The sequence below is a fragment of the Lepeophtheirus salmonis genome, chromosome 6 (assembly GCF_016086655.4).
Source record: "Lepeophtheirus salmonis chromosome 6, UVic_Lsal_1.4, whole genome shotgun sequence".
Classification (NCBI taxonomy): Eukaryota; Metazoa; Arthropoda; class Copepoda; order Siphonostomatoida; family Caligidae; genus Lepeophtheirus; species Lepeophtheirus salmonis.
The window spans coordinates 55,907,847-55,920,942 of record NC_052136.2 but is presented as its reverse complement, the minus strand read 5'-3'; the positions used below and the strand labels follow the sequence as shown (position 1 = coordinate 55,920,942).

The 13,096-nt window shown below is 29.6% G+C and overlaps 1 protein-coding gene and 1 long non-coding RNA gene across 4 annotated transcripts in view; both read right to left on the bottom strand.

Annotated features, from left to right (window-relative positions):
• LOC121120243 (uncharacterized) overlaps positions 1-6,585 on the bottom strand; it is a 32,180-nt gene extending 25,595 nt beyond the window's left edge. For all 3 annotated transcript variants that reach the window (XM_040715091.2, XM_071889750.1, XM_071889749.1), the window contains exon 1: positions 6,476-6,585. The gene's annotated coding sequence lies outside the window, so the exon portion shown is untranslated. The remainder of the gene's footprint in view (positions 1-6,475) is intronic.
• Positions 6,586-7,161: 576 nt separating this feature from the next.
• On the bottom strand, positions 7,162-8,258 carry LOC139905890 (uncharacterized). Its single transcript, XR_011781003.1, has 2 exons — positions 7,409-8,258; positions 7,162-7,348 (listed from the first exon to the last, which is right to left on the bottom strand). It is a non-coding gene; the product is annotated as an uncharacterized lncRNA (long non-coding RNA).
• Between the last annotated feature and the right edge of the window lie 4,838 nt (positions 8,259-13,096).

Here is a 13,096-nt window from a genome sequence, read left to right as displayed (position 1 = left end):
GAAGGATGAAATCACGAAAAGACAGCCCTTTTAAAAAATAAAAAATCGAAACAATGCACCATGACATAAATAACTGAAAACCATGGCTACAAATTACTTTCCTATCCAGAATATTCTATAGATCAGGCTCCCAGTAACTTTTTCCTGCTTTCAATCCTAAATTAATGCTCACTGGAACAAAATCAGAGGTAATGAAGAAGTAACAATAGCAGACAAGGCTTTTGGTTTAAAATTTGAAGTATCTAATTCAATCCTACTCGAAGTCATTGAGAAATGAGAAAAAAAGTGTCTTGTGAACAATGATTTTGCAGAGAAAAACGTGGAGTACTGTTTGGACTGGTTACAAAGATGGCAGCATCGCTGGGAGAAGGGTATAGAGAAACAAGGAGACTATGTTGAAAAATTTAATAAAAAATTACTTGTATCTCTGTTAGGTCGGAAACTTTTCAGGCCCTCCTCGAAAATATTCTATTTTTACTGAGTTATATAATTAATTATGTTAACCTACGGAATAACTAAAAAAGGAAAAACCTCCTCAATGACGTCACGGGGGATCCATTTTACCTTCTTTAAAGACAGAGAAGGTGGACGGAATGGACTGCGATTATTGCTCCTACATAAGGATCGACACAACACTACACCGCAGATCCCCGATTGGAAATCACGGTCATCTAAGGTAACTTTTAAATCCTACTCATTGGAAAGAAACATTAAGATCACACACTTCTTTTGACAGATTCGTATCTTTCTCTATTATATGTACAGGGTGATGACTAAAATATTAGAATCCTCTTCGAGGACGTCTAGCCTCAATTCTAAAAGTCTGACATTTTTGTACTGAAAGCCATTCAAAAGAAGTGACAAAAAGCTACATTTTGATGATTGTTTTGTTTTTGTGTTGCGAGCTCCTCCCCGCACACATGGATCTCCAACAAGAAGATCTCCACAGTGGACGCTGTTCTGAACAGGAAAATTGATCGCTTCTTGGCTGAATCAAAAGCTCAGTTTGAGGGAATCTTCAGGACCAGACATCCAGCTCCGGTCATCGTCCTCGGCGTCGTGGCTTCCGACAGAAATGATGTCTCTTTACTTCTTCAAAGCCAACGAAAAAGTCAAAACGAACATCTTCTACAAGGTCCTCAGGTACCATGTCTCCTTATTGAAGCCATAATTCAGAATGATGGGAGACATAGTGAATAAAAAATATAGAAAATTGTTCAATTACCAACTTTTGAGTAAAAAGTTTGCCATAAAAATGGCACAAAATAAAAATATGTAGAAGTGAAAACTGCTTTTAAAATTATCTTATTTTGAGTCCTCACCCTCTACATGGGTAGAGCGGTTCTTGTTTATGATATTTATAGTTGTAGAAAATATGACTTACTTACAAGACTGTTCCATGAAAGATTTTTTTATTTGCTCAACTTGAAATATTTAATCTTCGTAATTTAATAAACCTAGGTTATTTTTTTAAATTTAAGCGTGTCTGTCTGCTGCGCCCCTTCCCCCACCCGGCAGTGACCCGAGATCCAAACTTATCTGCTTTTCGAATGTGGACCACGAAATATCACTTGGAAACCTTTCTACATCAAGACGTGACATAATTAACGGGAATCCAAAGTGTTCCTGGATTAGAGATCAAAAAATAATATTTTAATCCTTGTCTTTCTGAACCTACTCTATTCGATCCGCAGGTATAGAGTAATTAATATTTCTTAGAGTGTTATCATGATATACCAGTTCCAGTAACATAATACTTTTTGACAAAAAATCTAATAACAAAAATGTCATTAATGGTAATTCACTCATACTCTCAGAAGCCTTCACAGGATTTATTTTTGGTGTGGCATGAGAGGTTTAGCTCAGACATTTGATGAGTAGACTTAAGATTTGTGAGCGATCGCTCAATTGCTTTAAAAATTGCCCATTTTGCCCTGTTTTATGTGAAAATTGCTCATTTTCTAAGCTAGTATGAAATAAATATAGAAAATTAGGATTCTAGTTCTATTAAACAACAGCTTTTGATGATTCTTTGCTGATACTTTTCTGGAGAATATCCCCTTGCAATAATTATCATTAAGCTCTTTTATTGAGGTAAAGCTATGTATATGACGCAATCAGGTTTCTGATTACATAATTTGGCTATCTGAGGGAGCCAGATTCCGACAACAGTCAATTATAGGAAAGGGAAAATTTGACGCAAAATCGACTGCTAAAAAATTGAATCAGGTAATTGTTTTAAATTATTCATATTTTCTTTAAATACAAATTGCTCAATTTGTATATTTTGAGTGATCATATTTAAAAGTATTAGCCTTTTTGTAGCTCAATTTGGCCAAAAGTGTACCTCAAAATTGTTAAGTCTATTGATGACGTTATAGAGAACAGTTTTTCTTGCTCAGTAATTTTGGGGCTCGGTTATAGGCGAAACAATTTTGTAGCCCGTCATGGAGGTGCAAATAGCGTTTTCAATGTCGATTTATTATAGTAGCATTTTAAATACGTCAGTACCCCAATATCACAATAAATCCGTTATTTTGAACAATAAACATTTTGACTAATAGACTTTGAAAAAACTAATATTATACCCAATTTCTTTCTTGGTATTTTTCTGTTGTTTTACGATTGCAAACTCGTTTTATTAAATATTTATAATCAAATTTCAAATCTTGCTATAAATCATTGCATGTACAATGAATATATTATTATATCGTGGCTTTGGTGAACATCCTGTGAATTCAACAAAGTTTGTCGAATAGAAAAAGAAAAAAAAAAAACGTGGCAAAATGTTTTTAAGGTGGGCGGATGTCATTTCCCCACTGCCGCGTCTGTTTCTATTTTTAGAGTATAAATACTATTCCTTAGGGAGCATTTATAGTCAAGCGTCTGTAGTTTTAAGGGTACTTTTTAAAAAAATAGATTTTTTCTTCTATTATTATTATTTTGAAATATTGAGAAAGGTTTTTTTTTTTTGTGAATTATTTAATTTTGACAGCAGCTGCTAAATGAAAATTGAAACCCTAATTGAGCACATAAAACTTAATTCATAAAATTTTCTTATTTTCTCGATTTATGCAAGGAATACTCTATACATGTGCTTAAATCTCCATCCTCTCCTTAATTGATCTAATAGGGCCCTTTGTAGAAAAGAATACTTTTGAAATAAAAGAGGTAATTGAGTTCAAACTAGAGGGAACTTGTTTGTAATGAAGGAAACAACCTTAAAAAATCAGAATAGGAAAAAACGATTTTGCGTGTGCTCTTTCTTCCTTTTTGTTCATTACTTAATAGGCTTTAGTAGTGGTTGCATTTGAGAAAGATGTAAATCATGTGTATTATTTAGCTGACCCGTTTTTTTTTGTTTTGTTTTTTTTAATTGTTATTCTGGAGAATATTTTTTTATTTCCTTTGCTCTTATCATTAATAATAAACTCCTGAGTTCCTTTGCTACTACACTCAATCATATTCAAAACCTGATTGAACATTCGTATGTGTTCATAAAAGACTGAGAGTAACCTTGATGATTTATTGGGGGGTTATAATTGGATGTACTCGTTGGAGTGAGAGTAGAATTGGGGATAGGCATCGGAGTAATTCTTACAAATGTCCTTGTTTACTTCACTTCCTTCGCCTCCTCCTTTGTCGCAGCTGATTGTAGCTGATCTCCAAAAAATTCTTCAAATTATTAGGGTTAACATGTTGATTTTCGGTTTCTTTTTTTTTTTAACATGCCCAAAATACACACAATTTTATGACTATATATTAATGTACAAAGACTTATAAAAAATTAATTATTTTTTTTAAATTTGTATGACAAGCCTCATAAATTATTATTTGTATTACAAGATATTAAACATATGATTTTCTATTTACTCAAATGTGTAGTGTTCTTGTCATCATGCAACATGTAAATAAATATATTTAAAAGAAAATCAATTTTCCTTCATTATTTATACACATGTGTATCTGTGTGCATCACTTATATTAATACAAACATTAATGTTGTGTCTCAGTCGGAAAATCCTAGACCGTTCTGGGACCATAATATTTTTTGTAAGGCCCAACCAAGGTTAATAAAATAGAAGGTTAAACCAAAACGAGTCTACGACTGATGTTTGACTTTCACCACGTTTTTTGATAGCAACTTCATTGAATATATTTCGTTGCTTATTTTGGTCAAAATCTGTCTGTCTTGTCCAGCAGTCGTTACGATACATTAAATTGAAAACTCTAACAATAGTGACGTCATATAAAATGATTGGTTCCGTGTTTTGTCATAATCTATTTGTCTTGCCCAGCAGTCGGTAAATACTTCAAAATCAAATTATAGCAAGCCCCATGACATGATGGTTTAACCTTCTATCTCTATTAACCTTGGGGCCACCTAACTTGATCCAAGTTGAGTCTGGACTGTTCTTTCAGTAAAGTTCTTTGGTCAATACAAAAATCTAGTTGATATAGAATGCCCAATTAAAATGATTTTTTTTTTTTTTACAAAAGGAAAATCCGGACTACGATTTCAATTTTGGGATCTGGTTTCAGACTGCGGTCTGGACCTAAATTTTGGTCCACTTTAATAGGATCTGTTCCAATTATGGACTAGACTTAATAAATAAGGACTGGCACAACACTAGAATACATGATATTGGGAGAGGCGTTACTCTCACGAAAACTTCCTTTAATCAGCTAACATGATTTGTTTTTGGTATTCACAAATTTTGCAAAAATAGTAATAAAAGTTTTTCTTTCAAGATTTATTTTCTTAAAAAATGGTCATTCAGGTATTATACAGCAGAGCAAAAAATTCATATTTAAAATGTTTTTCAGAAAAATTAATTTTTTGTAAATTTTTGAATTTCTTTTCCAAAAAATATAATATTTGAAATTTTTTATAAAAAATTAAGTTTTCAATTTGTATTTCCATAAAATTAACTAAAAAGAAACTTAACTTTCTGTGAAAAACTATGAATATTTTTTATATTTTTTTTGAAAAAAATTAATACTTTAAACTTTTTTCAAGAAATGTTATATTTCTTGATTTTTTTCGAAAAAATTATTTTTTGTGTACACCTGTGGATTTCACAATTTTTTTCAAAAAATTAAATTTTTTGTGTTTAGCTTTGGATTTTTAAATTTAAATTTTTGTTTTAATTTTTTTATGTACATGCTCGGACAAAGTTATATGGCCTATCAGACGAAAGGAATTTTTACCTTTGAAAGACTTTGCATTTCTAGACCTGTAATCACCCAATAATTTTTTTAATAGTAGTATTATTTATTGGCCTACTAATAGTGAATTATGTATAATGACTCAAATTAGACACTCAATATCAAAACCTTGATTACAGTACAGATCTCATAGAATAGCCAAATTCGACGGCAAGTTTATGTTATCTATCAGTAAATAAAGGGGGAAATCTTATTTTCTTTCTTTAATTATCTCATTAATGCCTTTTTTGGATAAATAAGCATGAGTAGCAAAATCTTATGTGATTAATGGAGTCATTCAATACAAATAAGCTTGTAACTGAGAGATTCACGTCTACATAAAAGAAAGCATAAAGTTTTCTTATATTTTTAATTATTTTTCAGCTATTTAATTATGGTCAATTTTTAACAAAATTTTATTCTGATTAATCCTTTGGAGTTGCCTACAATTACACTTTAGGTAGTTAAAGTTCCAAATTAGATAAATTTATGCAATATATTTGAAATATCTTATCGGGGCCAAATTAAGTCCCGAACCCCGAATGAAGGTTTTAAACTATGGGCAACATTTTTGGGTATGACAATTCATTCCCAAAATTTGAATACAAAATCTACAATGGACCGAAATATGCTCATGAAATATTAGGTTGTATGCTTAAATGATGTAGAAAAGTGGAATTTTTATAATTTTCCTAGTTTTAATTTTTGATTGTTTTTTTTTAACTTTTCAGCGAAATATTAGAAAGCATGACATTCCAAATAAATGCTCCAGATCTTGTCTAAAAAACAAAACAAATATTGTTATGAATGGTTTGTAAGTAATATGATGACCCACAAGTTAGTAAGGAGATACATTTTTCGTAGTGTTGTTGAGGAAGTTTAAAACTCAATCACATACACACACAAAAAAAAAAAGAATGAATGAATGAATATACAACGCTTAGAGAGAAGAGCCTTTCATCATTGTGATAATGTTTTGGGCGATAATAGTGTAGAGGATATCATGCGGTGTAAGGCCATTACTTTAATTGAACTTTTAAATTGATTAAACCCATAAGCATAATAAAAGCAAAGGACATATGATAAACCGTACACCGAATTATGATAACTAATGTATACACATAAATGACACTCCTTTCAAATTACAAATAATAAGGCGTGCAATAGTTAGTCTTCTTTTCATGAGGGCCGTGAAGTCAAAGGCTAACATAAAAGCGAGAAGAGGAAAAAAATACAAAATATAAGCAAATCGTTGATAAGAACTTACGAAAATAATAATAATGTATTTAATTTAGGGGAAAATTGAGAAGAGGAAGAAGAAGAAGATATATCCAGTGCACTGCTGTATGGCTTACACGAAACTGAGAGAAATATCAGAAGAATCAAGAAGAGGAGCATTAGTGCCTCCTAGGAAGGAAAGAGAAGAAATAAACTTTCAAAGAAGGTATACAAACAAGAAAGAGGAACATTTCGTATTTAATATAAGAAAAAAAAAGTGCTTTTTGAAAATAGTATTTTGGTCCATACAGAGTACGATTGGGTTATGAAGAAAAATACATTTTCTTCTTTAAATGAGGAAGACAAAGTTCGAACTGTTTTGTATATACATATTGTGCTAACAATCAATTACTTATACCTATGTATGTTAATGAAGATATTTCATTCAGTTACGGCAGATAAGGGTTTTTGATGGATCCACTCTATGACGTCATATAGGATGCTTCCTCCTTATATATATACTAATGAAGAACATGGAAAGTATTGAGTGTGTAAGTGGAGGGAAAGGAAAAGGCGAGATGAAGATGAGGGTGGGCCTACTTCTACTACGACTGCCTTTCCACTCTGTTTTTTTTTTGCCCTACATTGTGTGCGTGTCTAAACATACTTTTCGACTACGCATTTTTTTTTTTTTTGTGATATTCATTAAGAAATAAGACTCATGTGTGTCTGTAGTACTTTAAGAAATCATTTTGTATATTTAACGTTTCTTGTACTACTGATGAAGTACAAGAAACGTTATTACTATTATATAATGCCTCCACCTGAGCTAGGAATTGACTTTGAAGTCCATATACATTACGTATGTTTTCTTCCCTCAAAATTCTACCGAGCGCACTGTCCATAGGATATCATTTTTTTTCTTTAGAAATTGAATAATAAAATAATTAGTACAGGTCAGCTGAAAAGTTCTTTGACTCACATAGTTGAACACATTTAATCTGCAAAATTGGATTTATTTATCCAATGCTTTTGAAGGCGAAACAACGTCTATAGAGGTCATACATTTTCCGATGCCTTTTTTTATAGAACTTAAGTCTCAAAGTAGGCCGAAGTTTTGGTGATTACCTCTTCGTTAACTATAATCTTATTCCAAACAGCGAGCATTCTTTAGAGTTCTACAAATAGACAAAGTAACTGGAGTCCAGATCTGGAGAATATGGTGAATGGGAAAGGAATTCTTAGCCTCATCCTATCAAATTTTGCAATCGGTTTCAGTAATTTGTGGCAAGATGCACTGTCTTGATGAAACAACACTTTTTTCTTCTTCAAATGGAGCCGCTTTTTTTGCGATTTCATCCTTCAATCGCCCCAACAATGCTTTGTAATCATCGCTGTTCCTGGTTTGGCCCATTTAGGGGTAAACAATCAATAATATTGATCCCATAACCTTGCCAGCCGACTGTTGCGTTTCGCCAAGTAGTTGGATTCGGTTCGTCGTGTGAACTGTAGTGTTGGAACAAGATTTTATCCATAGACACATATCGACTAAAAAATGGTGTTTATTACGAGTTGAATTTCGCTTAACATTGCACATAATCATGAGCACATATTCATGCATGATATATCCAACTGATTCCTTTGATATCTGTAGAGTCAACTTTACGATCGTTCAAAATTATTTTGTGTGCTTTTTTGATGTTTTCCTCCGTAAATTACTCTTTGGGACGTCCACAATGTGCGTCTTCTTCAACGCTTATTTTTCCTCGTTTAAGCTAAGCAATAATTATATAATGTTTACTTTTTGCTAGTGCCGAGTCTGAATAATGATTACCAAGCCAAGCAACCGTATAGTTTCTATTAACAAAAAAAATGCTTCATTAACACACGCAATTCTTTTTTATCATTATTTTAACAATAGGAAAAGTTGCTTCCCTCACAATGCTATATCTAACGAATCAATTGTCTGACAGCTTTTAAACTTGTACACGTATCGTGCCAGCCTTCGAACTTTTCAACCAACTTAATACGAAGAGTATCGCCATGAAAATGGCGACTTTCACATTTGCATAATACCTTGCGAGGAAAAATAATTTGTCCTTTTGGGGATGTAGAAATATTTTTGGAGTTTTAATAATTTACATCTCATTTTTTCCAACTTTCACATGTGAAACAAAAAAAAAAAAAAAATGAATATAATTTTAAGTTATCAAATAATGCTATTTTATGAATGACCTTATTGCGCAAAATGTCAATCCTTCCTTCTATCTTTTTACTAAATTAAATTTAATTTACGCAGAGAGTTTTTTATAAAGAAAAATATCTCTCTATTTTTAAAATTCCCTGTTTTTTTTTTTAAATCTATCTTTTTTGTAAAAGATCATTTTTATTTTTTTCAACTCAAATACAAAATATCATTTAAAATGTTTTCAAATCATTAAATAAATAATCCAAATCCTACTTTTCCTGATTTTAATCCTCACTGACTACAGCCCTTCATTAGAGAGGTTTGATATTCAACTTTCTTTGAATTTTGATTTTGGGTAGAGCGGAAAAGATGTCATATGGTATGAAAATGACCTATACAAAAATGCATTGCCAATATGGTAAAAAAACTCTTTATAGAGTATATATAGATAAAACAAGGAACCTTTTAGTTATTTTAAATGAAATAATTTTAGTAGACATTTTTAAACCAATTAAAAGCGTTAGAAAAGTTTTTTTGGTTTTTTTTGTAAAATTGTCATTTTGGAACAAACAAAAAACAAAACAAAAAAACCGTGTATAACGCGCATTTTTTATATTTTAAGAAAGGAAATATCAATTTTTCTTATGGTATTCTCTCTTTTTGCTCCATAGGGTAGCTTTAAAAATACATTATTAATCGTTTTTGTTAGATAGAAAAATGTCTATTATCATTAATTACTGTAAAAAAATTAGTGATGGAACGATTAATGGGAATCTGGAATAAGAGAATCGTCTGTTTTTTCTGGAATTTGAATCAGCATCGGAAAAATAATACTTAATTTGCGATTCCAATTCTTATTTATAACTGTTATTTAACTATTTATTACTTTTTTAAGTGATAAAAAAAAAAAAATGTCACCCTAACCAAAAGTTAAGGAATTGATGCGCTTAACTAGAAAATTTAATATTGCGAATTAAAAAATTAAATATATAAAATTTTTATTTTTTCCCCAATAGGTTTAATTTTCTGTGAATAACTCTGTAATTTTGAAATTTTCTCAAAAAAATTTAATATTTTAATTTTTTTTTCAAAAAATATGGTATTAAAAATTTAATTTTCGAATTTTTTTTCTACAAATTTTATATTTTATGAATAGCAGTGGATTTTTGAATTTTTTTTCAAGGTAATTTAAATTTTTCAGAATAGCCCTGGGTTTTTGTAATTTTTTTCAATAAAAATTAAATATTTTATGAATAGTAGTACATTTTTGAAAAAATTTTGAATATCAAATTGTATATTGGAAATTTTTGTTTAAAAGAATATAATATTTCTTATTTCATAATTATATTTTTTTTTCAAAAAAAAATCGAAAAACTAAGCATTAGGATCGGGAATTTTTGCTTGAATCGCATCGTAATCGTTATTGGGATTTCTTTTTGGAATTGTCAAATCACTAAAAATAATGATTAATGCTGTACTTTTATCCTTATTGGTGAAATAAAGAACTTTTGTCTCTCATCAAAATTTGAACAAGTTGTGCTACCTAAAGATGATATCGCATTGCAATGAAATTTTGCATACGTAATTTTCATACTATAGGACAACTTTTCCGCACTATTCGTAATCGAAATTCGAAAAAATTGGAAATCAAACCCGTTTATCTAGCATGTTTCAACTTGTATAAGCAAATTGTACAAGTTGCAGCACAAAAATGAGATTAATAATGAAAAAATAAATATTTTCAATCCTACCTATGGTGAAAATAATAACACAAATTGATTATTACATATATTTATGGTCTATTTTTAAATATTTTGATGAAAATACTAATTCATATGTATTTAGTGGGACATTATATCTACATAAGTTCAAATGCCCACCTATATATATTTAACTCAAAATTGTATAATTACCAACTAAGTAATAGATTAATTATCAATGAATAGCCTAAGTATTGCCATTTGGCAAAGTTATGTATAATTTTCCTCCTCATTGTAGCAAAACATATTAGTACTATCCAAAAACTTTTTTGAGAAAAAAGAACAGTTAAAAGTGATTCCCAGATCAAGTTGTAACACCAATAAAATAGTATTCTTGCATTTGTACTGTTCAGTCACAATTCCTTCATTCTCTACAAAATCCGCAAAATTTTCTTGTATATGCATGCCTCAAAACTTTACGGTCACAACTGAATAACACAATATGATATATTTTAGTTATTTGAAAGACCATATTGAAGCAAAATATAGTCACTTAAATCAAATCAAGGCTTCAGGCTATAAATAACAGCTTGTAAATTTGAATATAACGACCAATATTCACGGAAATACGGAATTAAATTTTTTACTAAACTTTTAATAGCTAAGTAAAAAAAATATTAATAAGGCGTGTCCACATATAAACAATCTTGAACAAAAGTTTAGAAATAGTCGAGCTCCCAATTGATTGATTTAATGAATTTTAAATATAGCTCAATATTTAATAGACATATTTCGATCAATTATAGAGTTTTTATTCTATTTTCTGGGATAATCTACTATGCCCACGAAGGTGAACTGGCTGTGATGCTTCCAATGGATTAATCTGAGTAATTTGCTTCTAGAAAACCTATGTAAGTATTATACTCGAAAAATTATATATTCGAAAAAACTATAAATCTTCTAATTAAAGATGGTATGACGCTTGTGGTCTGTCATCACAAAAGTAAGCTATAATGTTTTTTCTTAAAGTTGACGGTCAAGTGTTCTTTTCTTGACTTGTACGTAAGCTAGAGACCTAAAATTTGTTTTGTTTTGAAACTAATTTGCAAGGTTTAATATATTTAAATATGAAAGAACTTTAATCACTCACCCTTTAAACCCTTTGAATTATAAATAATTCAGATTTCAATGAACAACCCGGTATGAAAAGGAGAAATGGATATACCTTATTTGAAGGAAGCCAATTCGGGGCCAATATAAGTTTCACAAATGAAATAAAGTTTCTAAACCATAGCTACATTTCTTGAGTATCTTTTCTCATCCCACAAATTTGAATAAAAACCCTATAATTTACTCAAATATATCAATAAAACTTTTATATAAAAAGTATGGGATGCTCTACTTTTCTTGAATTTTCTTATGTTAACTCAGAACATATTGTTAATCAAGAAAAAATGAAGAATATTTGAAAAATGTTAAGGGTTCTTATCTATGTAAATATAATCATCAAAACATTAGTTAAAAAAACAGAAAAATAAAAAATATAAGGTCCTTATTGAATTCTTGAAGAGAACATTACTTGGACATACTATATAAAAAAATTATAAACACTACCTTATCTTTAGAATATAATATTTGTGATTAGACAATAGAAAAAAAGAGTAAGGATTTTTGAGAAATACAAATTTTATAATAGTAAGAAAATGAATTTATATTATAAAAGAAAATCGGAAAGTGAAGGTTTTTATATATATAAAAACCTTCGCTATATAAAATTTCTTTCTATTTCTTGCTCTATGGAAATTTCCAAAGAAAATAAAGGATCTTAAAAATATAAAAAGTGAAAGAGGTTCATTTTGAATATTAAATTTTGGGGAAAAAATCCAAATATTTTTCACAAAAACTAAACTTTTTGGAAAAAAATCTATTAAATTTTGGAAAACAAAATTCCAAAGACAAGATCTGAAAGGATTTTTGAAAAAAAATCTTAAAAATATAAAAAGTGAAATTTTTTGGAAAAACAATATAAAAATTTTTATTTTGAATATTAAATTTTGGGGAAAAAAATCCAAATCCATAATTATTCACAAAAACTAAACTTTTTGGAAAAAAATTTCCAATATTATTTTTTTTGGAAAAATATTTCAAATAGTAAATTTTTTGGAAAATAATTTCGAAAATTAAATTTCAAATATTAAATTTTTCGAAAAAAAAAATTAAAAAATCTACAGCTATATACAAAAAATAAATTTTGTGAAAAAAAGTTTAAATTCCATAGCTATAATGAAACTATTAAATTTTTTGAAAAAAAAATAAAAATATCCACGGATTTTAGAAAAAAAAAGTTAAATTTTCTTATAAAAAGCAAAAATTCGCTAATTTTTGTTTGTTTTTCTTTTATTGAGGGGGGAGGAGGTTGTTTCTACAGCAAAACCAGCCCACACACTGCGGACGCTCTTGTTTCATTAAGTAGTATAATTCATTATATAAAATGTCGAGTCCTTTTATATTGGAGGAGGGGGGAAGTTACTTTTTAAGAAATAGATTTCTGGCATCTCTAAATAGGCTCTCCTCGATCCCTATGAGTGCATATTGCATTGATCAATTAATGTCTTTTATGAGAGAGTCCTTCAAATTATGCATCAAGGAACATAAAAACTAGACGACGCTTAAATAGCTAGAATCGTGTTTTAATTATTATGTATTGATTATAAGGACTATTACTAGGTTTCTTCTTTGGGAGGGTGTTGAATCTGGTGTCGACAACCTTATTGATTGTTAT